This window comes from Lucilia cuprina, chromosome 4 (assembly GCF_022045245.1).
Source record: "Lucilia cuprina isolate Lc7/37 chromosome 4, ASM2204524v1, whole genome shotgun sequence".
NCBI lineage: Eukaryota > Metazoa > Arthropoda > Insecta > Diptera > Calliphoridae > Lucilia > Lucilia cuprina.
Window position 1 is genome coordinate 50,532,477 of NC_060952.1, and position 23,884 is coordinate 50,556,360.

Below are 23,884 nucleotides of genomic sequence, written 5' to 3' on the forward strand. Positions count from 1 at the left end.
AAGATTCGGCATAGCCGAATATAACTTGTTTTCTTTGAAAACAAATTATACCAAAAATTTAAACCCCGTTTTCATAAACAACATTTGAGCAAAGGCTAAAATAAAATTTGAATTATAAACTGTATATTAAATTAAAATTTTTTTATGAATAAGGCCTATAATAAATCTATAATTTATTAATTGGTTTGAAATTATCATAAAGATTTAAAAATTACACAAGGTTACAACGATTTTGCTCATGTTGAGAACCTACACTGAAAATAATCTTCGTTGTTTCACACCACGAAATTCTATATCGTCATATGAAATCCAAAAAGCATTAAATCAAAAAAAATCGACTTTTTGATTGATTATGATGTACAGTATCAAAATACATGTTCCTGCTTAATTTTACACTCCTACATTTAAAATCAACGTCCCTATCAAACAAATTCTAAAAGGTTATGTTCCAAAAATTACCTTAAAATTCATGAAAATTTTAAAAATCTTTAGAATTTATAACTTCGAAACTGTGAAATGTTACAAGTTGGCATCAAATTAAACAAAAATGGCTCTTTTAGCGAATTCTTGTAATTTAGCGAATATTTTATCAGTTTTAGAATTTTTTCAAAGAAAAATTCCAATTCCCTAAAATCTTTATGAAAACAAAGAAACCTTATGCCTTCCATGTTTTGGCCTATTTGACCAACAAAAACCGATTTGATTTTAGTTGAAAATGTTAAAACTTACTATTTTTTAATGTAACTTACGCCCTTTTGGGTTTCAGAAAAAAACAAATTCTCAAGCGCGTAAGCACTGAACACTAAGAAGTGAAACGCTGTCAAAAAGTACCTAAGTCTACTGTCATTCGATACCTAACTCTAAGAATGTATTAGTAGAATGCTCAAGCCAACATAGTTACAAAAAATCGGATTTAAAAAATATTGAAAAAAATTATTACATTTAAATTTATATTTTAAAAGATTTCTTTAAATATTTAGCAACATCATTTATCTGTAAACATTATATACCATGAATGTATCTTTGCTTTTTAATCTGCAATATTGAAATAATAAATAATTTAGTTGAAATATTTTTTTCTTGTACCATACGAAAATTTACAACATTGTTTTTTTTCAGTTTTAATTTCAACAACAAAAAACAAGTATGAATGTATAGTTGGGCGTAGCCGACCATATGATGCCCTACACCTGTCAGTATGTATATTAAAAATGGGGATTATTTAAAAAAATAAAACATTTGGTTTGTTTTTTAACTTTATTTCGGAGTATTTTTACATTTATTTTGGCAAAAAAAAAGAATTTTTTTTACAAGAGGGCTCAAAGGGGAGTAGGACAAAATATGGCCCTATCCTTAAAAATGTTGGTAGGGGGGGTTAAGTCTTCTTCAATATTATTTATGTAGAATTTAATAGTGTTATTAGTGTTTGTAAGTGAATTTTGACCTTTAAGTCATTTTCTGAAGGGGAGTTTGTATGGGGGATAGGATCAAATGAAGCCCGATCATTACAAAAATCGGTAGCGTCATTTAAAGTTCTATAAAACTAAGTTTTGTCGACTTTTGTTAACATAATAGATCATTTAAATTAATTATAAGCCAAAAGGCCCTATTTGGGGGGTACGGTTGTATAGGGGCTAGTCGAAATAATGGACTGATTTTAACCATTTTCAATAGGCTTCGTCCTTGGGCCAAAAAAAGCGTGTGCCAAATTTCATCTAATTATCTTCAAAATTGCGACCTGTACCTTGCGCACAAAGTTTACATGGACAGCCAGCCAGACGGACGGACGGACATAGCTTAATCGACTCAGAAAATGATTCTAAGCCGATTGGTATACTTAAAGGTGGGTATAGGACGAATATTTTTCTATGTTACAAACATCAGCACAAACCCAATATACTCTCCCCACTAAAGTGGTGTAGGGTATAGTGAATTTAAAAAAAAATAAAATATATTTTTTTTTCGTTTGAAAAAAATTAAATCTTTTCAGGTAATTAAAAAACTTAAAGTGTGCAAAAATTAATAAAATATATAATAATATATTTATAAACCACGAATTTTCGCGACAAAGTTTTGAAGTTTGGAGAGAGAGAAAGATTCTTACATATACCCAGCAAAAATTTTCATTTCCTAGTAATCTAGAAAGTAATATTGGAATCACGTGGAAACCAATTACTTTTGGGGTGAATAACTAATTATTTTTGTTCGACGAGGTTCAAATATTATTTGAACAAATTAATAAATGGTTACTAATTTGATTACAAAAACTTTGCGAATTAAATAGTTACAAATAAACCTACAAATATGTTATGTGTTATTTTGGGCAGACTTAGTATGTAGAAAAACAAAAAATAAAAAATTCCTCTGCCGGAATTTGAACCCAGACATTCAGTTATTTTCTATGTTTCTCACTCCAGCCGCTTACTCGATACTCCATTAACATGTTGCTTTTTGTAATTTTGAGAACGGCTTTTTACAAAAATATATAAATGAATGTCATTTTGAAACAAATAAAAAGTATCCAACAGGGCTCGAACCACGAACCCCCTGTTTGTTAAATGAACGACCTAGACAATTGAGCCATTACAAATCCAAATTGCGTTGTTCTTTACCAGTAATAACCTATTCTGCTAAATGTTTTTTTGGATTTCATAAGACTATATACAAAATTATAAAAAATATTTTAGTATAATGGAAAGTAATTATACCCTACACCACTATAGTAAGGAGGGTATATTGGGTTTGTGCTGATGTTTGTAACATACAAAAATATTCGTTCTATACCCACCTTAAAGTATACCAATCGGCTTAGAATCATTATCTGAGTCGATTAAGCTATGTCCGTCCGTCTGGCTGGCTGACTGTCCATGTAAACCTTGTGCGCAAGGTACACGTTGCAATTTTCAAGATAATTGGACGAAATTTCACACACACGCTTCTCTTGGCCAAGGACGAAGCCTATTGAAAATGGTTAAAATCGGTCCATTATTTCGACTAGCCCCTATACAACCGTACCCCCCAAATAGGGCGTTTTGGCTTAAAATTAATTTAAATGATCTATTATGTTAACAAAAGTCGACAAAACTTAGTTTTATTGAACTTTAAATGACAATACCGATTTTTGTAATGATCGGGCTTCATTTGACCCTATCCCCCATACAAACTCCCCTTCAGAAAATGACTTAAAGGTCAAAATTCACTTACAAACACTAATAAAACAATTAAAATCTACATAAATATTATTGAAGAAGACTTAACTCCCCCCACCAACATTTTTAAGGATAGGGCCACATTTTGCCCTACTCCCCTTAGGGCATTTTTATTAATATACATACTGACTGGTGTAGGGTATCATATGGTCGGCTACGCCCAACTATACATTCATACTTGTTTTATATTATTTTAGATTTTTTTAATACATACAAATTTTAGTTTATATAAAAAAAATTTTAAATTTAGAAAACAATTGCGAATTGAAAACAAAAAATTTTTTGTTAAACAGATACTTCAAAGATTTAATTGTTATTTGTATTTTAAATACTAAAAACCTTTAATCAGGTATGTGACCATTATATATCAAAGATTGGGTCGATTTTATAGTCGTACTTTTAGTTTAAAATAAATCAAAATTTTTATTATCAAATATTCGCCTTCTAAATTTTGTGAAATAAGGCAACTAACTCCCTGTCAATTTAAAATTACGTTTAATTTAACTCGCTAAATATTAGGAAAATAAGAGAAAAATTTTTAACAAAATAATTTTATTTTGTAAACTCAAAAATAATTCTTGTATATTACAAAATAATTTTGTTTAAAAAATTGTTACTTTCGTTAATTGTACATGCCTTAATGAAATTATTTTTGTTAAAGTCATTTATATTATGGAGAAATATGAGGGATATATTTAAACCTATAAAATTGTAATCAATGTACACCAAGAAATGAATCTGTTACGTTTTTTTACAACAATAACGCTACGCTCTTCTCATACAGCTTAATTACTATTGGATCCACAACGGCTGCCCACAATGAGTTTTCATATGTGTGGTCTATCGACAGTCGCTTAATTTTAATTCGTCGCTCGCTCTTTTTGTGTGATTTGTCGACAGCGGTTCCAATTGTAATTAGGCTGATAGACAGGTTCCGTGTAACTCCAACACATATGAATATTTCAAAAAAAAAAAAAAAATATTATTTTTCAATATTACAGATTAAAAAGCAAAAATAAATTCTTCTAAAATGTTTCTAGATAAATTATGTTGCAAAATATTTAAGGAAATATTTTAAAATATAAATAATAATAATTAAATATAATAATTTTATTTCATTATTATACCCTTCACCTTCGTGAGAAGGGTATATATAAGTCTGTCATTCCGTTTGTAATTTCCGTCTGTTGAAATCAATTTTCTGAAAACTCCAGATATCTTCGAGATCCAAATCTTCAATAATTCTGTCAGACATGCTTTCGAGAAGTTTCCTATTGAAAATTAGCAAAATCGGTCCATAAATAACCGAGATATGGGTAAAAATCTGAGACTACCTCTGAAAATTTCCTCAACAAATTATAAATAAAAGCATAAAAACAACAACAAGGAGATAAAGCAGTAATATGTTGGTAAACTGTATTACCACCCTCAATCAAATATGAGCATATTTCTTTGAGGGTGGTAATACAGTTTGACGGTAGTAGTACAGTACAACGGTTAATATTTCTTTCTGCTACAGTTTTTATTTGTTTGTGTGTATGTTATGTGTGACATGTGTGCAGAGATACAAAATAAATAAAACCTGTTTTTAAAACATACTTGGTGAAGGGTTTATAAGTTTCGGCACAGCCGAATATAGAAATCTTACTTGTTTTTAAATCCGACCTTTTGCAACTATGTTGGCTTGAGAATTCTACTAATACATTCATGGAGTTAGGTACAGACTGACTGTAGACTTAGGTACTTTTTGACAGCGTTTGACTTCTTGGTGTTCAGTGATTGTAATTATGAAATAAATTGTCAATAATATAATCGACATTTATTTATTTTTTACCATTTTTTTAAATTAGTAAAAATCTGGTGAAATTTGGGTTAAGAAAGTTATAAATCGTATATTATTGCATTTTCAGAGTTGATTGTTATGTGCCCTAAAAAGGCAAATAACAATCAACATAACAATACTCATTTTCAAATATTTCACCAGCACTGCTAAAAGGAGATGCTATATTAAACAAATTTGTTATTTTTATTTAAAATAATAAAATAATAAAAATAATAAAATTTTATTGAAATGTTTGTTTTTTTTCCTCGATCATTTTTGAGTTACTTTGAAACTTGTCATATGTTAGCAAAAAGTTAACTTGATTTTTAGTTGACTCTCAAAATCCTACAGGGATTGTTCAAAAAATTGTGAAAAATACATAAGTAAATTTATGTTGTTTTGTAATTTGTAACAAATCAGAAAAAATACTTATGCCGTTATGAGGGTATTCAATTATTTGGGTTTTTGTCTTATTTAAATAATTATTTGATGATTTAGGTTAGCTGATTCATAATCGGATAATTTAAAACAAGCAAGAAAGTATAGTCGGGCATGGCCGACCATATAATACCCTACACCATGATTATATTTTTAAAATTTTTACTTTTTATAAAATTTTTATTTTTTATAAAGAAAGTTTTATGTTGAATATTACCAATAATTCCAAAATATTTAAGCAATTTATTGATTAAAAAACTAAAATTTTTAAATGAGGCTTTATATAGGTCAAATATGGACCGGTCCTCGGTTAATTTGGGAAAAGGATATATTTCGAAATAACAGTTAGTTTTGTTGAGTTTCATTGCGATACAAATGGTTACAAGTCAATTTTAGACGTTTAAGTCATTTTTTGAAGGGGGGTTTGTATGGGGGCTAGGGTCAAATATAGGCCGATCCTTACGAAAATCTGCAGTGTCATTTATACTTGTATAAAACTTATTTGTGCCAATTTTTAAAGAGATAGCAGAATATTTGACGTAATTATGGCATAAAAAGTTCAAATCGGGAGGTACGGTTGTATGGGGGCTATGTGAAATAATGGACCGATTTCAACCATTTTCAGTAGGCTTCGTCCCTGTGCCAAAAAACATGCTTGGTCCAAATTTCATCAAATTATCTTGAAAATTGCGGCCTGTACCTTGCGCACAAGGTTTACATGGACAGCCAGCCAGCCGGACAGACGGACGGACATGTCTTAATCGACTCAAAAAATGATTCTGAATCGATCGGTATACTTTAAGGTGGGTATTAGACCAATATTTTTGTATGTTACAAACATCAGCACAAACGTATAATACCCTACCCACTATAGTGGTGTAGGGTATAATGATTCGGTTGATCGAATAAAAGTAAACTGGAAAATTTTCTTCCCCTTATAAACAAAATTATAATTTTCACTCCTTTCAATTCTACTCTATGAAAATTTGTTTTTATGTGAAATTCTATTCTTAATATAGAAATTAATATCCTTATTCTATAATTTTTCGTTCGTTTCTGTAAATGTACAGAAACAAAAACGTTAACATGGATATTTTGTATTCTATAATAATAACAGTTTTAAAATTGGTTTGTGAATTTGATAATCAATTCAAATTTACCAGATACACAATCTTTTAAAGTTTAGAACAATTTTAAAAATAATTCGTTCGAAATTTGAAAAAAGTTTTATGTGGTAATATATTTTCAATTTTATTTCATATGGTAACAAAAATTGTTTGTCAAAATTATTACAATTATTTTGTTATTATACCCTACACCACTATAGTGGGGAGAGTATTATACGTTTGTGCTGATGTTTGTAACATACAAAAATATTGGTCCAATACCCATCTTAAAGTATACCGATCGATTCAGAATCATTAACATGGATATTTTGTATTCTATAAAAACAGTTTTAAAATTGGTTTGTGAATTTGATAATCAATTCAAATTTACCAGATACACAATCTTTTAAAGTTAAAAAAAAATTAAAATAATTTGTTCGAAATTTGAAAAAAAGTTTTAGGTGGTAATATATTTTCAATTTTATTTCATATGGTAACAATAATTGTTTGTCAAAATTATTACAATTATTTTGTTATTATACCCTACACCACTATAGTGGGGAGGGTATTATACGTTTGTGCTGATGTTTGTTACATACAAATATATTGGTCCAATACCCACCTTAAAGTATACCGATCGATTCAAAATCATTTTTTGAGTCGATTAAGACATGTCCGTCCGTCTGTCCGGCTGGCTGGATGTCCATGTAAACCTTGTGCGCAAGGTACAGGCCGCAATTTTCAAGAAAATTTGATGAAATTTGGACCAAGCATGTTTTTTGGCACAGGGACGAAGCCTATTGAAAATCGGTCCATCATTTCACCTAGCCCCCATACAACCGTACCTCCCGATTTGAACTTTTTATGACATAATTACGTCAAATATTCTGCTATCTCTCTAAAAATTGGCACAAATAAGTTTCGTATAAGTATAAATGACACTGCAGATTTTCGTAAGGATCGGCCTATATTTGACCCTAGCCCCTATACAAACCCCCCTTCAAAAAATGTCTTAAACGACTAAAATTGACTTGTAACCATTTGTATCGCAATGAAACTCAATAAAACTACCTGTTATTTAGAAATATATCCTTTTCCCAAATTTACCGAGGATCGCCCCATATTTGACCTATATAAAGCCTCATTTAGAAATTTTAGTTTTTTTTTATCAATAAATTGCTTAAATATTTTGGAATTATGGTAATATTCAACATAAAAGTTTCTTTATAAAAAAACAAGTAGGAAAGTATAGTCGGGCATGGCCGACCATATAATACCCTACACCATGAGTATATTTTTAACATTTTTATTTTTTATAAAGAAACTTTTATGTTGAATATTACCATAAATCCAAAATATTTAAGCAATTTATTGATAAAAAATTAAATTTCTATATGAGGCTTTATATAGGTCAAATATGGGCCGATCATCGGTAAATTTGGGAAAAGGATATATTTTTAAATAACAGTTAGTTTTGTTGAGATGTATTGCGATACAAATGTTTACAAGTCAATTTTAAACGTTTAAGACATTTTTTGAAGGGGGGTTTGTATGGGGGCTAGGGTCAAATATAGGCCGATCCTTACGAAAATCTGCAGTGTCATTTATACTTATATAAAACTTACAGACGGACGGACGGACGGACATGTCTTAATCGACTCAAAAAAATGATTCTGAATCGATCGGTATACTTAAAGGTGGGTATTGGACCAATATTTTTGTATGTTACAAACATCAGCACAAACGTATAATACCCTCCCCACTATTGTGGTGTAGGGTATAATTAAAAAGTAAATATTTTAAAAATATACTCATGGTTTAGGGTATTATATGGTCGGCCATGCCCGACTATACTATATAATTAATAATTAATCAAAATAAAAATCTGACGACTCAAATCATATACCCTTATTCTATAACTTTTCGTTCGTTTCTGTAAATGTACAGAAACAAAAGCGTTAACATGAATACTTTGTATTCTATAATAATAACAGTTAAAATTGGTTTGTGAATTTGATAATCAATTCAAATTTAAAAAAATAATTTGTTCGAAATTTAAAAAAGTTTGATATGATAATATATTTTAAATTTTATTTCATACGGTAACAAAAATTGTTTGTGAAAATAATTACAATTTTTTTGTTATTTTTTTACCAATTCGAGAAAAAACATTATAATTTTTTTTAATATCCTTAATTTTCGCGAATATTATTACCCCAAATGTTCACATGGATGTTAATGATGTTTGCAGTGATAAAGCCCCCAAAATTTTGTTCTTTAATGATTATGTATATGAATGTTATAATTGTCCATACAAAAATTGACAACTTTTGAAGCTGCAATTTCTGAGATGCGCGTCCTGTCTCTTTAAATCTCGAAATAAAAAGAATTCGTTTTAGACATACAGGAAGACATTGTGAAAATATCATGAAAAACGAGCTAGCCGTTTATTACTTAAAAGGTATAACACATTTTTGCACCCTAAATGTACACTCATCTACTTTTTTATAGAAGTTGATGCAGTTCATTAGCATCTACTTTTCTACCTAAAACATGCTCACGATAAAACTAAGCCAAGGAGATCAACCACATTCACCAAAAATATTTATTGTTATCCTAAGCAGTTTGGTATTGAAAATCAGCAAAATCGGTTCACATCCTAAAAAGTTATGAGTAAAAATTTATTAAAAATACGTTTTTTCGCAATTCTTAAGTTAAATTTGTCACACTTATTATACCCTTCATCTTCGTGAGATAGGTATATATAAATTTGTCATTCCGTTTGTATCTATAATATAATTTTCCGACCCTATAAAGTATATGGCGCAGTGTTATAAAGCCATAGGTAATAAAGCCATATGACCTTATTTCTCAATGAAATGAGAAATATAACCATATGGCTTTATTGCCTGCACCCAAGTGCAATATCACCATAAACTAAAAGTAACCAAAGTGGTAATAACGCCATAACAGCGAAATAGTTACGGTTACAAATTGCCAAAAGAATCAGTTGCCAATAATTCCTCAAAATTCAAAAATTAAATAAATCCCTAAAAATATTTTTGGGAAGTTATTTCATTATATTACTTTTATATCACGAAATAAAAAAAATATATGTTTGATAGCCGGCCTTCGGCCGGGCGCCAGGGTTTTCTCCTCTGAGATATATTGGACACCGGCTTTGCTAAAAATACACTTTCCGTGTAACAAGAGCGTTCGACCTTAGGCGGGCTATTTAGAAAATCTTTACTAAGCGAAGGCGGTGTTGGACATATCATAGAGAAGAAAGACCTTGCGCCCGGCCGTAGGCCGATTATTTAGGAAATCTTTACTAAGCGAAGCCGGTGTTGGACATATTATAGAGTTGTAAATCCTTGCGTCCGGCCGTAGGCCGGCTATTTAGGAAATCTTTACTAAGCAGGCCGGTGTTGGACATACCAAAGAGAAGAAAGTCCTTGCGCCCGCCAGTAGGCCGGCTATTTAGGAAATCTTTACTAAGCGAAGCCGGTGTTGGACATATTATAGAGTTGTAAATCCTTGCGTCCGGCCGTAGGCCGGCTATTTAGGAAATATTTATTAAGCGAAGCCGTTGTTGGACATACCATAGAGAAGAAAGGCCTTGGGCCCGGCCGTAGGCGGGCTATTTAGAAAATTTTTATTAAGCGATTAAACTGAAATGTATTAAACTTTGGAGCCCCACTCGATGCGCGAACTGAACTACATTTTTTTTGTAAATAAATTTGAATTATGAATAAAATTAAATGAGCAATAACACCATAATGGTTTTATTTCATTCCTTACATGGAAATAAAGTCATATGGCCTTATTTCTCAATAAAAAGAGAAATATAACCATATGGCTTTATTACCTATGGCTTTATAACACGGCGACAAAGTATATATATACTGGATTCTTATAGGTAGCGGTGTCGATTTAGCCATGTCCGTCTGTCTGTCTGTGTGTATGTTGAAATCAGTTTTCAGAAGACCCCAGATATCTGCGAGATCGGAATTTTCAATAATTCTATTGGAAATACGATCGAATAGAACGCTATTTAAAATCAGTCCAATCGGTCCATAAATAACGAAGATATGAGTAAAAATCCGAGACCACCTCTGAAAATTTCATGAAAAATTTACATTTTTCGTGCATGCTTATACAAAACAATAATAAACAAAACCAAAACACAGTATCAAACAGTAAATTTTTTGTTATTGTGGTTTCTTGTTTATAAACACAAATCAAAGAATGAATATGACGTTACGTTGTTATTGGCTAGAAACATGAAATTAAGTACGTAGAGCCCGGATTAGACGAGAACACATTAAAGGGGACTTTTTGGTATTTTTTCGTTCTACAAAAGGTACTTTTTGAATTTTCTATAATATTGAACCTAGAAACATGAAATTAGCATGTAGTGCCTTGACTGGGTAAGAACCTATAAAAAGGGACCTTTTGGTACTTTTTCGTTCTACAAAAGGTACTTTTTGAATTTTCTATAATATTGAACCTAGAAACATGAAATTTAGCATGTAGGACCTTGACTAGGTAAGAACCTATAAAAAGGGACTTTTTGGTACTTTTTCGTTCTATAAAAGGTACTTTTTGAATTTTCTATAATATTGAGCTTAGAAACATGAAATTAAATATCCTGGCTCTAGGATTAGCCCAGAACACACCAAAAGTCCCCTTGACTTTTTGTACTTTTTCGTTCTTCAAAAGGTACTTTTTAAAATTTCTATAATGTTGAACCTAGAAGCATGAAATTTACCATGTTGGGCCTTGACTATATAAGAACTTGCAAAAAGAGACTTTTTGGTACTTTTTCTTTCTACAAAAGGTACTTTTTGAATTTTCTACAATATTGAACATAGAAACATGATATTAAGTATGTAGAGCCCGGATTAGTCCAGAATACATAAAAGGGGACTTTTTGGTACTTTTTCGTTCTACAAAAGGTACTTTTTGAATTTTCTATAATATTGATCCTAAAAACATTATGTAGAGCCTGGATTAAGTGGGAACCCATAAAAGGGAAGTTTTTGGTACTTTTTCGTACTTTTTAAAATTTATATAATATTGAACCTAGAAATATGAAATTAAGCATGTAGAGCCCGAATTAATTTAGATCGTATAAAACGGGCTACAATTGGTATTTTTTGATTTTTTGTAATAATATTCGTAATGACTGTTTTTTAACACACCATGGTGAAGGGTATATAAGATTCGGCATAGCCGAATATAAAATTCTTACTTGTTTTTTTCTGAAAGTATCAAGTATGTTGAAAAACACAATTATTGATTAACAATTTCTCATAGCCCCCATACATATGCATACATGTAAACCATTCTACAAAATTTTTTCGGGATCGGTCCACAATTGGCCATAGCTCCCATATAAGGCCCACTTCCGAAAATCCGTTAAAAGCTTATATTTCATTAAATTAAAGAGCTATCGGGATAAAATTTGACTTCAATATGTTTCGTGTACATAAAACTATTCAACAAAATTTTTGCGAAATCGGTCCATTATTGGTCATACTCGGAAGTTCCACTTCCGAAAACCACTTAAATGAACATATTTCATGGATTAATTAAGCTATTTTGGCAAAATTAGACACAAAAACATTTTGTCTAAATATGAGTCACCGTGCAAAGAATAATTCCCATATAAAATTCAATTCCGAAAATAGCTTTAACGCATATATTTCATTGAATTTTAAATTTATATTGATAAAATTCCACTTACATATTTCTTGTGCACTTTTAAACCATTCTACTAAATTTTTTCCTGATCGGTCAATTATTGGTCATAGTTCCCATATAAGGTCCATTTCCAAAAATCACTTAAAAGCACATATTTCATTGCTTACACAGAAAAAAATATCGTAAGTAATATTAACGAAAAATTTTAGTAAACCCTTAACGAAAAAAATATTTAATTCTACATGTTTTTTATTCAAATCTACAGAAATTTTATTCATATAAACGAATTTTCTTCATATTTAGTAATTTATTTTTGTTAAAAAATTTAGTCAATTTAATCTGTTGATTTGAATAAATTTCTTTATATTTACATCCAAAATTTTGTTTAATCAACAGAAATTTAGTTAAAACAGTGGTAAAATAGTAAAATCGCAATTATTAAAATCTACATCTAAAATAGTTAATTTTGGTTGAAGGTGGTTAATTTGAAGAATATATCGTTGATATGAATAAAATTTTGAAGAAATTTCTTCATTCACAATAAAACGTAAAAAACAAAATAAAATACAAAGAAGAAGGAATAATGAAATAGGGCTGTAGCTTTGAAGAAATTTCGTTAATATTAACTAAATCACTTTTTAATTTTAACTAAACCACTTTGTTAAAATTGAAGAAATTTCTTCAATATAACTAAAGATATGTATAAATATATAATGGCCTGTAGAATTGAAGAAATTTCGTTAAATTTAACTATTTTATTTTATTCAAATTGAATAAAGACACATAGAACTGAAGAAATTTTGCAATATACAAGAAAAAATTAAACAGAACAGTTGAAAATGTGTGACGAAAACTAGTTTATATTATTTCAAATTGTGGTTCCCTTTAAAGTGTTTGTGTTATCAAATAATTATTTAAAAATAAGATTAAATGTTAAGAAAATTTTATTGTACAAAATATTATAATATATTTATAAATATAAACGAACATATAAATATTGTGCTTATATAAATAATAATATCGACTACACGATGTGGCACATGCGAAATGTACTTCTGACATGTTAAATAAATGGTCACAGTATAAAAAGCCATTGGGTTATATATTGGTAAGTTATTCATTAAATCTCAACAAAACATGTATACATTTATTGTCGTTGTCCATTTGTTTATTTCTTGTAGGTAGATATGGATTTTCAGCAATTATATCCAAAAGCAGAGTGTCTTCATGACAATTTCGAAACTTTCTGCTTAAAAATTGACTCCGTGTTTGCAGATCGCATAAAGGACCAATCTTGTAAACATTTAAGTATTGTGCAGAAATCTGTAATCTGGAATAAAATTTTAGTTGGCTGTATAATAACAAAATTTCTTCATATTTACACCCCATTTTGCAGTATTTAGGTAAATTTTTGGTTCTGTGTACTTAAGCTATTTTAATAAAATTCGAGACAAACAACGTTTTATCCATACATGAATCACATTACGAAATTTTTTCCGGGTCGGTCCATTATTGGTCATAGCTCTCATATAAATTTCTCTTCCGGAAATCACTTAAACGCATATATTTCATTGAATTATTGCTTAAACGCATATATTTCATTGAATTATAAAGTTATTAGGATAAAATTCCACTATCATATGTTCTGTGTACATTTAAATTACTAAATAAAATTTTTTACGGATCGGTTCATTATTGGTCATAGCTGCCATATAAGGTCCACTCCCGAAAATCACTTAAACACATTTGAGGTAAAATTTGACTTGAATTTATTATGTATGCACATAAATTATTATACGAAATTTTTTCCATTTTGACACAACTCCAATATAAGGAACATTTCCGAAAAATACTTAAACGAAAATTGACAATCAAAGTTTTCGGGATAAAATTTGACATAAATGATTATTAACACCACAAAATTTACTACTAAATAATAATATTTCTATAGAATTCGACATGAGTATGTTTTGTGTATAGATAGATCATTCTGCTAAAATGTTTTTGAACTTACCTAAAATTGATCATACTTCTGATTTAAAGCCATAAACATCGTTTCAAAAATCACTATAACGAATTAAGTTCATTATAAATATTGACGTCAGAATAAAGCTCGATAGGAATATGTTTGTAAATACACAAATTATTCTCCTATTTTTTTAAATCTGCATGATGGTTTCATAATAAATCGTAGCATTCGTACAGGGTCTACAACCGAAACTCAATATAATTTTTCTGGACCTATTTAAAATTATTTCCACACATGCATAAATGTTAGTACCCTCATTACGAAGGGTGGAAGGTATTTAAAATTCATCACAGCCGAATATAGTACTCTCGCTTGTTATCCCTTAATATTAAAATTTGCAAAAGAAACTATCACTACAAAAAACCTATCATTGAAATTGACATTTCATTATGTTTCTAACCAATGAACACTAAGAAGTGAAACGCTGTAATTTTTTTACAACAACAACGTTACGCTCTTCTCACAGACGAGTTCTGTGTAACTCCAACACATATGTAAGAAACTTACTCTCTCTCCAAACTTCAAAACTTTGTCGCGAAAATTCGTGGCTTATAGAACTTGAAAATATTTTTTATCACTTAACGTTATATTTTTTTATTTTTTTGCACACTTTAAATATTAATATTTAATAGCCCGAAAAGATTTAATTTTTTACAAACGAAAAAAAATATTATTTTATTTTTTTGACATTTAATTTTTGTTGTTGAAATTAAAACGAAAAAAGAACAATGTTGTAAATTTTCGTATGGTACAAGAAAAAAATATTTCAACTAACTTAATTATTATTTCAATATTGCAGATTAAAAAGCAAAGATACGTTCATATATAATGTTTATAGATAAATTGTGTTGCAAAAAATTTTAAGAAATCTTCTAAAATATAAATTCAAATGAAATATTTTTTTTTTTTTAATTTTTAAATCCGATTTTTTGCAACTATGTTGGCTTGAGAATTCTATTAATACATTCTTAGAGTTAGGTACCGACTGACAGTAGACTTAGGTACTTTTTGACAGCGTTTCACTTCTTATTTATTCTTTGTTTCTAACAGAGTACTTTTATGTTAAAAAAAATAATATTTTACAAAAAATGTTTTAGAATACAAATTCATGTTAAGAAGGGTAACAGAACCATTGTTTAAGTTATAAGAATAAGGGTGATAATGTCATATTTCATTATCCATAGTTTATTTGGATTCCGTTTTACATTCAAATAGATATTTGGTGCCCCAAAAACAAATTTCAAACGACAAAGTTTAAGACATTTGCTTCAATTGTATTCATAGCATCTAAAGTGACATTTTGTTTTATATTTATCATTATCATTACTGCTTTTTTTTCAACTGTAAAAAATCTAAAGTAATAAAAACAAGTCAGATTTCTATATTCGGCTGTACCGAATGTTTTAAAATACAGTTTTTATTTATCTTGTATCTCTGCACACATGTCACACATAACATGCACACAAACAAATATAAAATGTAGCAGAAAGAAATATTAACCGTTGTACTGTACTACCAGCGTTAAACTGTATTACCACCCTCAAACAAATATGAGCTGTATTACCAACATATTACTGCTTTATCTCCATTTTGTTATTTTTATTCTTTTATTAATAATTTGTTGAGTAAATTTTCTGAGGTAGTCTCAGATTTTTACCCATATCTCAGTTATTTATGGACCGATTTTGCTGATTTTCAATAGGAGCATGTCTGACAGAATTATTGAAGATTTGGATCTCGAAGATATCTGGAGTCTTCAGAAAATTGGTTTCAACAGACAGACAGACGGACATGGCTGTCTGTTGAAATCAACACGAAGGTGAAGGGTATAATAAAGTGATAAAAGCGAAAGTAATAAAAATTCTTAACATTGGTTTTCATGAGACTTATAAATTTTTGCTGTTTTCAAGTTCTACGAGTGATTTTTTCCAAAATTGTAAAATTTAAAAAAATATGCACTTAAAGAGTAAAATATGCTCTAAACCCCAAATCATACAATATTATGCTCTTATAAGTAAAATATGCATAAATTGATCTGAAACGTGTAAATATCTTATCCATAACTTTGCATATTTTGGTTTCCCTGGTCATAACAATGATGTTGGTATTTTCTATGCAAAAGTTCTATACAATATATACGACAATATTTCATACTTTTTCGATAGTTGTTGAATGTTTATTTCAGCACATCGATGAAAATTTAACTATTTTTGTCACAAATAACAAAAAAGTGGTAACACTGATTATAAACCGGCAGCTGTTTACAAAACAAAAAACTAAGATTTTATTACTTGACAACATAAACATAAGACTTGGCGCAAAGTTCTGTTCACAATCACTGTTGTTATATTTCAGTAGCTGCAACTTACAGCTTGATTGCTAATATAAAAAATAAATAAATTTTGTTAAAGTATAAAAAATCTATATTCCGAAAAAACATATAGTAACCGAAAAGTTTTAATTTTTCACTGTTTGGAGAGGTAAATAGAAGTACATATAATGATAGCAATTACCTATATAGTAATTAACGATTTTATGAGCACACAAAATGAAAGATATACAATTTTAGTATATTTTCATATTTTATATCACACAATTGGAATATTGAAACAGATCCCAGGAGTCCGCTATACAATGTTTGGAATTCGTTTGCATTTAATGTTAGTATTTAGGTAAATATTTTGTAATTATATTAATTTATGCAACTGTATATATGCAAACATAATATAAATGTACATACGTATGCATAATTATGTGTGTATGTGTATTTATTTAACACGTCCGTTACTCACTGCCGATAGATAAATATTAAGACTTTTTACTTGGAACCGTTTTGTTTATCACACTTGTTAATCACTTTGGTTTTCACATTAATACACATATGTATGTATGTATGTATGTATGTATGTATGTATGTATGTATGTATGTATGTATGTATGTATGTACATACATTAGGTCCATAACTTGATTGGATTCGATAACAAATGTATATTATTACATACATATGTATTAATGTTTGAATTATTTTATCTTAAACGCAGATTTTTACTATTTAATAGCAATACATATTAGTATACATTCATATTCATCCATATGTACATTGTACATATGTATGTAGTTTTATATTTTGTACAATGATGATATTTTGTGTATTATAAACATTCATAATCACCCGTACGTACATTCATACATACAACTATGTATATATTTAAATTTATATTATAATCAATATATGAATGTATGTGTGAAGTCCCTCCAATGATTGGGTGGGACAACGACACGAATGCAAGTATTATTCCTCGTTGAAAATATTAAAAGTTCCAGTATAAATATTCTTGCTATTAGAAACATAATCACTAAATTTTTTTAAAATCAATTACAATTATTAGCAAATAGTTTCCAAAAGAAAAAAATAAAACATTTGTATCCTTCGGACGCACATATACATATAAATGTATGTGTTTTATATATTTGTATATACCAAAACGCACACACATGTGTGTTTTTATTTATGTAAAGGATTTCTTTGTCATAATTGCAAATTATTCTATTCAACAATTTTATTTTACTTTAAAAACTTAGTACCTTTATTGAGTTTTATTTATTATTAATCCTTTAATTTTATAAACTTTTTGGTTTTTGATACATAGAACATATCGTTTATATATTTTTTTATTATTATTTTTTTTTTGTTTTAATATAATCAAATTTTGAACAAATTTGTTTTGTGGTATTTTTTATACTTTTATCTATACAATGTTGTTGGACTTTCACGTTACGAACTTAGTCTATCTATATGTATGTATATCCAGCGATTTCCACCACCACAACCACCAACTCCACCGTTACGAACGATTCAACGAAAACGAAACGAATGTATTTGTTTTCTTTTTTAATTCATTTTAGTACAAAGAATTGTCAAAATGTATACTCACATCGCCTTCACCCACTTTTGATTAGTACTCGTAATAATAACATAAGGACAAAAAGAGAAGAGAGCCCCACAAAACATAAAATTATATATGGCTTACACACTTTTCCATTTAATTTTTTATTTGCCCAGCAACAAAAATTAATACTTTTACTTCCCACAGGTACAAATCATGTAATTAGAAAAACGTTCTCACTTACATATCCTTTAAAATTTGCTAGATGTTCCTTTTTAAAATTCTCTCTTTGCGTATGCGCTTTTTGCTGTCTATTTTCTGTCATTTGCTGAATGTTCTAAAATTAAATGTCAAAAATACAAATTTCTATTAGAGGTGCCCTTAAAAATAATTTTGGTTGAAATAAGTCTTATTTACACTATTAATCCATAATTTAGTAAATAATAATATGCCGAGTCCCTTGCACAATTTTTTGGGGAATATCTCTAAAACAATGCGTATCTATATAAAAATGTATGTGTATTTGTATGTTTATATGTTTGTATATTTAAAGTTTATAGACTTCTAATCGGCTGAACCGATTTTCTTCAAATTTTTACAGTGTATTCCTGTACATCGGAAAGAGATTATAGGCTAATTTTTTGTTTATTTTTATACCCTTCACCTTCGTGAGAAGGGTATATATAAGTTGTCATTCCGTTTGTAATTTCTATAATATAATTTTCCGACCCTATAAAGTATATATATTCTGGATCCTTATAGATAGCGGAGTCGATTAAGCCATGTCCGTCTGTCTGTCTGTCTGTTGAAATCAGTTTTTAGAGGACCCCAGATATCGGCGAAATCCGAATCTTCAATAATTCTATTAGACATGCTTTCGAGAAGATCGCTATTTAAAATCAGCAAAATCGGTCGGTAAATAACGGAGATATGAACAAAAATTTCATCAAAAAATTGTTATAAAAGCAACAACAACAACACTGAATATAGAAAAAGATTTACATGTGTGTGTGTAGATGTATTTGGTTTTATTCAGCTGTGTATTTTTTTGTTTTGTTTGGAATCCAAACATACAAACATTATTGGGTCAGTAATAAGTCTTAAAGTCATTTTCAGAAGAGGACCTTGGTAAGGTCAATTATAAATTCATTTTTATTAAATTTATGAAAATGATTTTATTTCCTATAAAACTTTTTTATGTCGAATTTTATTGCTTTATATATATGTTATGAGCAGATATGAGCATAAATTTAAGTTCTCATTAAACATGTTTGTGTTGAATTTCACCGCTATTGATACATCTCTTAGCGATAAAGTTATTTTCTGAAGGGGGCATTATAATAGGAATAGGAGAAAACGTGAACCGATATTCTTACTTTCAATAAGGATCGATCCTTATAAAATTTGATAGGGAGATTTTGGCTCGCACGAAACTTGCGTATGTAGAATTTTGTAGTAATGAGCGTTGAATTCGTTTTCTAAAGGGCACCTTATTAGGGGGTTAGATAATAATGGACTCATCCTCATAAAATTTAAGAAAATGATTTTAGTTCCCATAAAACTTTTATATGTCGAATATTATTGTTATATATATGCTTCTTAAGGTAGATATGAGCATTAAAGTCGTTTTCTGCAAGGGACCTTATAGGTGGGATAGGATCAATTATGGATAGGGTCAATTATCGTTATAAAATTCTACAAAGAGATTTATGAGACCATAAAACATGTTTGTGCCGAATTTCACCGCTATTGATGCTTCTCTTAGCCAGTTATGAGCGACAAAGTCATTTTCTGAAGGGGACTTTATATGGGGGGTAGGGTCAATTATGAACCAATCCTTATAAAATTCAACGAAAAGATTTATGTCCTCATAAAACATGTTTGTGCCGAATTTCACTGCTATTGATGCTTCTCTTAGCCATTTATGGGCGATAAAGTCATTTTCTGAAGGGGACTTTATATGGGGGGTAAGGTCAATTATGGACCGATCCTTATAAAATTCTACGAAGAGATTTATGTCACCATAAAACATGTTTGTGCCGAATTACACTGCTATTGATGCTTCTGTTAGTCAGTTGTGAGCGATAATGTTTTTATTAACAAGACTGTAAGATCAATTATGTTTAAAATACACTATGGTGAAGGGTATATAAGATTCGGCACAGCCGAATATAGCACTCTTACTTGTTTACTTTCAAGTGGTCGAGACGCCACTCCCATTTTAAGAAAATATAAAATTTGAGATAAATTTAATACTAAGTATGTTCACATATACATGTTTTTAACGTGTTTTTGGAAAAAACTTAATGAGTTTAAACACATATTAAATTATCGTGTCTTTTGCTTTGAAATGTTTTTCCGACCTAAACATTTTGTTTTAATAATCAAGATTTTCACTTAAATTACACTAAATTTTATATTTAAACACAATTGTTTAATTAATTAAAACAAATTAAATTAAGATATAATTTTATTAAGTATAGTGTTTTACAATGATTCACTTTACTGTACAACGATTGACGAACAAGTAAAAAATTACCAAAAAATATTTGTAACGGATAGACTAAAAACATTAGAAAAGGTACATTTACATTGATTATTATAGAATAATACTGACCGCTATTTGAGTGTAAATAAGTAGGTAGGTAGGCCATTTAAATATTTAAACGTACCACCAACAAAAAACAATATAATATTAGTAGATAATAAAATTTTAACAATAAACAAATGAGATGAGAAATAAACATGCAGTTAGGATAAACAAAATAGCACATTTAATGTATTCTTGTACAGTCATTAACAGCTGTTTATGTTTTTAAACAATTTCATTTATCCCAATTAAAAAACAAGTATGAATTTGTAGTCGGACATTGCCGACCATATGAAACCCTACGTCTACTTCGAAGTCATTTATGTAGATTTTGATCTTTTTATTAGTAATTATAAGTTAATTTTGACCTTCAAGTCATATTCTAAAGGGGAGTTTGTATGGGGGCTAGGGTCAAATGAGGGCCGATCTCTATAAAAATTAGTATTGTCATTTATTGTTCTATAAAACTAATTTTTGTTGATTTTTGTTGACATTATAAAACATTTCACGTAATTGGGAGCCTAAAGGCCCGATTCGGGGGGTACGGTTATATGGGCTCTAGGAGAAATAATGGACCGATTTCAACCATTTTCAATAGCGTTCGTCCCTGAACCAAAAGAAGAGTATGTGCATCAAATTATCTTGATAATTGCGACCTGTAGCGTGCGCACAAGGTTTACATGGACACACAGACAGACGAACGGACAGACGGACTCAGAAAGTGATTCTGAGCCGTTTGGTGGGTCTAGGATAGGGTTGCCAGCCTGGCTGGACTTGGCTGGATTGTCCAGCTTTTTTGATGCTTGTCCAGTTTCAAGCTAAAATTTAATTTGTCCAGCTAAATAAAATATTTTTAGTACACTGCAATAATTATACCCTACAACACTTTAGTGGGGAGGGTGTATTGGATTTGTGCTGATGTTTGTAACATACAATAATATTCATCCTAGACCCACCTTAAAGTATACCAATCGGCTTAGAATCGTTTTCTGAGTAAACCTTGTAAACCTTGTGCGCAAGGTACAGGTCGCAATTTTCAAGATAATTGGATGAAATTTGGCACGCACGTTTTATTTGACTCAAGGACTATTGAAAATGGTTAAAATCCATTTTTCCATTATTAGTCCATTATTTCACCTAGAACAGAACCCCCCGAAAAAGGCTTCTGAGCTCATAATTTTGTTAAGTATACAGATATATCGATGAAATACGGCACAACTAAGTTTTATAGAAGTCTTGATGACCCTGCCAAATTTCATAAAGATCGGGTCCCATTTGACCCTAGCTCCCATACAAAGTCCTCTTCAGAAAATTACTTGAATGTCCCAAGTTAACTTATAAACACAAATATCGCGATGAAATTCAGCACAATAAAATATAATGTAAATATAAATATATTCACAAAATTTTATCGGGCTTGGTCCATATTTATCCCAAGCTAAAATGTATTGAAACAAGGGAATATTGAAGATAAATGCTTTATTATGAAAAATAAATCACATTTAATATTCATAACTGGTGTAGGGTATCATATAGTCGACAACGCCCGACCATACTTTCTTACTTGTTTTTATGTTATCTTTGTCAAATCATGTTAGCCAACTCTTTCTTATACAACTATGTTATGATTTCCCTCTTCTGTCATCATGTCTCAACACTTGGACAGCTGAATATCGTAATATATATTAGGTATGTTCGCATACTCGATAATTTGTAACAATTTGCAACAATTGTTATTGGATTTCGTTCGCGTACGTTCAAAAACTTGCAACGAGAGAGTAAGAGAGCGGTAAAAATTACAGTTTGTTGATAGAGAATTTTTTGATTTTACTGAATATTTTTTCCCCACTAAAAAATATCCAACTTATATTTACAACATATGTTTGATTTATGAATATTTAAAGAAACCGAAGAAATCAAAAATTTGGTAAATTTTAAATATTTTGAAAGAAATATATAAATTAACACACGAATATTAAAAAATTATTTGTAATATTTATTTTAAATTTATTTATTATAAATTAGTTTTTAAAAGAGTTTATTTGTCATGAAAAATCATAAGAAATATTGTCAATCTCGCGTTTTTAAAACAATTTAGTTTGTCTTTCTCTTAGCGATTTTGTGTAAATTTTTATTTTAATAATATGTTTGTATCATGAAGTTTTAAAACAATAATATATTTTTAATGATACTACATGTTTTGTTACCAATTATTTGTTTTTAGTGTATTGTTAGCAATTGAGATTTCAGCTAAAGGGCATTACCAATCTTTGTTTATAAACAAAAAATTGGATTTCGAGTTTTTTTTTTTGGATATTTTTTTTAATTGAGAAAAAATTGCTCTCTATCATAAAGTTACTGTATATTTCTTACAGGAAAGTACGCGAAAAGACCTATTATTGCGAACGATAGTCAATTTCTTTACGTACAGCTTACGTATTTATGATTTTTAAAATTTTAAAAATGGAGCTTTTTCACATCTTTTGCTCTAAAAAGTAAGTTAACGAAGTGATCGGGGAAAACTAAATATATATTCATACTCTGTGGACTATAACAAAACGGAATTGGTATATGAGAACCCCTGCATTTTTTTGGTGTATCACTGTGAAACTATTTACACAAAATCAAAATTATCATTTTCTCAGTATTTTTTATGTCCAGCTTTTTTTGTTTTGTCCACCTTTTTAAAGCCCAATGTCCAGCTTTTTGCGAATCGGAATCTGGCAACCCTAGTCTAGGACCAATATTTTTGAGTGTTACAAACTTTCGCACAAACGCATAATACCCTCCCCACTATAGTGGTGTAGGGTATAAATTTAAATATTTTTATTAAAATTAATTGTAATAGTTCAATGTCCAATATGTATTTTATGCACAAACCAACTTATATTTCAGGTTTGCTTTTGGCATTTTTACTAAAAATATTTGTAAATTATATATTTGTATCAGATTCAAATTTAAAACTTATGAGGGTTACTTACTTACGTGTTATTACTTTATTATATATGACGACCGTGTAAATCTCCTAATTGAATATTTAATATAATTTTATTTTTGTTCATTTCGTTAAAGGATTAATGCATTCCAAAATACAAC

At 29.3% G+C, this 23,884-nt stretch overlaps 1 protein-coding gene across 4 annotated transcripts in view; it reads right to left on the bottom strand.

The window, feature by feature from the left end:
• LOC111681978 overlaps window positions 1-18,399 on the bottom strand; it is a 256,570-nt gene extending 238,171 nt beyond the window's left edge. For 2 of the 4 annotated variants that reach the window (XM_046949038.1, XM_046949036.1), the window contains exon 1: window positions 18,247-18,399. The gene's annotated coding sequence lies outside the window, so the exon portion shown is untranslated. Of the gene's footprint in view, window positions 1-16,823; window positions 17,128-18,246 lie in introns of those variants that run through there. The other 2 variants (XM_046949037.1, XM_046949035.1) reach the window with 1 other exon arrangement.
• Window positions 18,400-23,884: the final 5,485 nt, after the last annotated feature.